At 35.3% G+C, this 4,864-nt stretch overlaps 1 pseudogene; it reads left to right on the top strand.

Annotated features, from left to right (window-relative positions):
* The first annotated feature begins 1,807 nt into the window (after positions 1-1,807).
* LOC134486660 (ATP synthase-coupling factor 6, mitochondrial-like) lies at positions 1,808-2,131 on the top strand (annotated as a pseudogene).
* Positions 2,132-4,864: the final 2,733 nt, after the last annotated feature.

Below are 4,864 nucleotides of genomic sequence, written 5' to 3'. Positions count from 1 at the left end.
AGTGAATACTACCAAATTAAAAGGCTGATATATATCTTCAACAAAATTATAGATGGGAAATTCCCTAACTTAAAGAAAGAGATAGGCCACAAACGTAAAAGAAGCCTACAGATCTCCAAATAGAGTGGACCATAAAAGAAATTCCTCCTGTCACATAATAATCAAAACACCAAATGCACAAAACAAAGAAGATTAAAAGCAGTAAAGGAAGAAAGTTACATATATAGGCAGACTTATCATAATTAATCAGACTTCTCACCAGAGACTGATCCTGGGCAGAAGTCATATAGACTCTAAGAGAACTCAAATGCCAGCCCAGGCTACAGTATCCAGCAAACCTCTCAATTAACATTCATGGAGAAACCAAGATATTCCAAAAAAAAAAAACAAGGTTACACAATAACTTTCCAGAAATTCAGCCCTACAAAAAATAATAGAGAGAAAGCTCTAACCGAAGGAGAGAAATTTCAACCGGGGAAAAGAAAGAAATTTATTTTCTTGCATCAAGCCCAAAGGAAGTGAGACACAAACATAGTTACACCTCAAACAACAAAAATAACAGGAAACAACAACCACTTTTCCTTACTAGCTATTACCATCAATAGACTCAATTTCCCAATAGAGAGAAATAGGCTAACAGACTGGATACTTAAAGAGGACCCAGCATTTTGCTGCATAAGGAAAACACACCTCAGTGACAAAGACAGCCACTACCCCTGAGTAAAAGACTAGAAAACAATTTTCTCAGCAAATGGTCCTAAGAAACAAGTTGGGGTAGCCATTCTAATATCAAACAAAATTGACTTTCCATTAAAAGTTATCAAAAAGAAGAGGAAGAACTTCATATTCATCAAAGGAAAAATCTACTGAGAAGTACTCTCAAATCTGAATCCTTCTTTTCCAAATGCAAGGACACCTACATTTATAAAATGAACCTTACTAAAGCACAAAGCACACATTGCACACCACACAATAATAGTAGGAGATTTCAACACCCCTTCTCCCATCAATGGACAGATCTTGGAAGCAGAAAGTACAGAGAGACATGGAGAAACTAACAAATTTTGCACCAAATGGATTTAACATGTATTTTTAGCACACTTCGTCCTAAAACAAAAGAATATAGCTTCTTCTCAACACCTCATGGTACCTTCTCCATAATTGACCATAAAATCAGTCACAAAACAGGCATAAACAAACACAAGAAGACGGAAATGATCCCATGTATCATATCATCTTACTACAGACAAAGGCTGTCTCTTCAATAACAACGATAACCACAGAAAGCCCACATACACATGGAAGTTAAATAATGTTCTGCACAATGATAACTTTGTCAAGGAAGAAATAAAAAAAGAGAAAGGAAATTAAGAACTTTTTAGAATATAATGAAAATGTAGGTACAACATTCCCAAACTTATGGGATACAGTGAAAGTAATGTTAAGAGGAAAACTAATAACTCTGAGTGCTTCCAAAAAGAAACTAGAGAGAGCATACATTAACAACTTGACAGCACCCATAAAAGCTCTAGGAAAAAAAAAAGAATCAAGTACACTGATTTAGGAAATAATTAATCTCAGGGCTGAAATCAACCAAGTAAAAACAAAAAAGAACTAAACAAATTAACAACAAAACTAGGAGCTGGTTGTTTGTGAAATTCAACCTGACAGATTAACCCTTAACCAGACTAACCAGAGGGCACAGAGAATGTATTCAAATTAACAAAATGAAAGGGATGAATTGAACAGTAGTGGCGGTGGTGACTCTGACAACTTGGGACTCAGTGCAAGTACCACAGACTAAACCATGATCATTTCGAGGATCTTCAGGCTCTCCTCTGTCCTTTGGTCAGCAGTCTCTGTGCAACTGAGGAGGAACATTGGTGTTACAGCTGTGGTGTTTAATAAGGAACTTGATCCTGTACAGAAACTTCATGGACAAGATTAAAGAGGTCAAAACAAAGCAACAGACATCTGGAGGACCTGTTGATACTGGCCCAGAGTATCACCAATATCTGGACAGAGAGCTTTTTAAACTTAAACAAATGTTGGTAAAGGAGAGATGGATAAGTTTCCTACCTTCAACTTTGAGGATCCTAAATTTGAAGTCATTGACAAACCCCAGTCTTGAGGAACATATACCATGTGGCAATTTCTAATAAATTAGTAGTAAAACTAACCTAAAATATTCAAATAAATATTCACTTTACAGTTAAAAATTGAAAAGGGAGACATAACAACAGAATCTGAGAAAATTTACAAGATCATCAGATCCTACTACAAAAGCCAATAATCAACAAAACTGGAAAATCTTGATCAAGTGGAAAATTTTCTAGACAGATACCTGATATCAAATTAAATCAGGATCAAATAAACCATCTAAACATTCCCATAACTTCTAAAGAAATAAAAGAAGTTACTAAAAGTCTCTCAACTGAAAAATACTCAGGATAAAATGGGTTCAGTGCAGCATTCTATCATAACTCCATCGAAGACCTTATACCAATACCGTCCAAACTATACCACAGAATAGAAGAAATAGAAGAAACACTACACAATTTATTTTCTGAAGCCACAATTATGCTTATAACTAAAACACCCAAAGACCCAACAAAGAGCAAGAATTGCAAACCAGTTTCCGTTATGAATATCGATGCAAAAATACTCAATAAAATTCTTGCAAACCAAACCCAAAAACAATTCAAAACAATCATCCATCATGATCAAGCTGGCTTCATCCCAGGGATGCAGGGATGGTTTAATGTACAGAAATCCATAAACATAATCCACTATGTAAATGAAATCAAAGGAAAAAAGAAAGATAATTATTTCATTCGATTCTGAGAAAGCATTTGACAAGATTCAACAACACTTCATGATAAAAGTCCTGAAAGATTAGGAATTCAACATTCATATCAAAACATAGTAAAAGCAATATACAGCAAAACAGTAGCTAATATCAAGGTAAATGGAGAGAAACTTGAAGCAATCCCACTATAATCAGGGAATAGACAAGACTGCACACTCTCTCCCTACTTATTCAATATAGTACTCAAAGACCTAGTCAGAGCAATCAGACAGCAAATTGAGGTCAAACTGACACAAATTGGAAAGGAGGAAGTCAATATATAACCATTAGGAGATGGTATGATAGTATATTTAATTGACCCCAATGATTCCACCAGAGAAATAGTAAGCCTGATAAACAACTTCAGCAAAGTGACTGGGTAGAAAATTAAGTCAAACAAATCAGTAGCCTTCTCAAAGGATAAACAGTGAGCGAAAGTAATTAGGGAAATGACACCATTCATAATAGTCATAAATAATACAAAATACCTTGGTGTAACTCTAATGAATCAAGGGTAAGATCTGTGTGACAAGAACTTCAACTCTCTGAAGAAAGAAATTAAAGAAGATCTCAGAAGATGGATCTACTGTGGTTATGGATTGGCAGGATAAATATAATAAAAATGGCCTTCATGCCAAAAGCAATCTAGAGATTCCATGCAATCCCCATCATAATTCCAACTCTATTATTCATAGAGTTAGAAAGAGAAATTTGCAAATTCATCTGGATATCGAAAACTATCCTCAACAAAAAAAGAACTTGTGGAGGAATCACCATCTTGGACCTCAAGCTGTATAACAGAGGAAAAGTGATAAAAACTGTATGGTCCTGGTAAACAGAAAAGGAATAGATCAATAGAATAGAATTAAAGACCCAGAAATGAACCCACCCCTATGATCACTCAAAATTTGACAGTGAATTAAAACCATCCAGTGGGGAAAAAAAGATAGCATTTTTAACAATTTTTGCTGGTTCAATGGGAGGTCAGCATGTAGAAAAATGTAAATCATTCTATTCTTATGGCTATGTAAAAGGCTTAAATACAAGGGGATCTAGGACCTGCATATAAAACCAGATACACTCAAACTGGTAGAAGAAAATGTGGGGAAGAGCCTCGAATACGTGGGCACTCTGAAAAATTTCCTGAACAAAACACCAAAGGTTTGTGCTCTTCAAGAATGGACAATTGGGACTTTATAAAATTGCAAAGCTTCTGTAATGCAAAGGTCACTATCAATAGGACAAAATTACACCCAATTGATGGGAAAAGATCTTTACATATCCTACATCTGATAGAGGTCTCATATCCAAAATACATAAAGAACTCAAGAAGTTAGATTCCAGAGGTCAAATAACCCTATATAAAAAATGAAAAAATGTGGTACAGAGCTAAAGAAGGAATACTCATCTGAAGAACATTGAATGACTAAGAAGTACCTAAACAACTATTCAACATTCTTAGTCATTAGGAAAATGCAAATGAAAACAACCATTAGATTTGACCTTACACCAGTCAGAATGGCTAAGATCAAAAGCTCATATATAAACAGATGCTGGTGAGGATGTGGAGAAAGAAGAACACTCCTTAATTGTTGGTGGGATTTCAAGCTAGTAAAACCACTCTGGAAGTCGCTCTGGAGAGTCCTCAAAAAATTGGATACAGTACTGCCAAATGACCCACCTATACCACTTTTGTGCATATACCCAAATGATGCTTCAACTATAACAAGGACTCATGCTCAAATATGTTCATAGCAGATCTATTTATAATAGTCAGAAGCTGGAAAATACCCAGATGCCTCTCAACAGAGGAATGGATACAGAAAATGTGATACTTCTACACAATGGTGTACTATACAGGTATCAAAAACAATGACTTCATGAAATTTACATGCACATGGGTGGAACTAGAAATGTCATCAGGAATGAGGTAACTGAATCACAGAAAAACACTCATGGTATGCATTCACTGATAAGTGGATATTAGCCCAAATGCTCTAATTACCCAAGATACAA

Source organism: Rattus norvegicus, chromosome 4 (assembly GCF_021556685.1).
Source record: "Rattus norvegicus strain SHRSP/BbbUtx chromosome 4, alternate assembly SHRSP_T2T, whole genome shotgun sequence".
NCBI classification, from domain to species: Eukaryota; Metazoa; Chordata; class Mammalia; order Rodentia; family Muridae; genus Rattus; species Rattus norvegicus.
The sequence above is the reverse complement of the archived record's forward strand: the minus strand, read 5'-3'. Positions and strand labels throughout refer to the sequence as shown.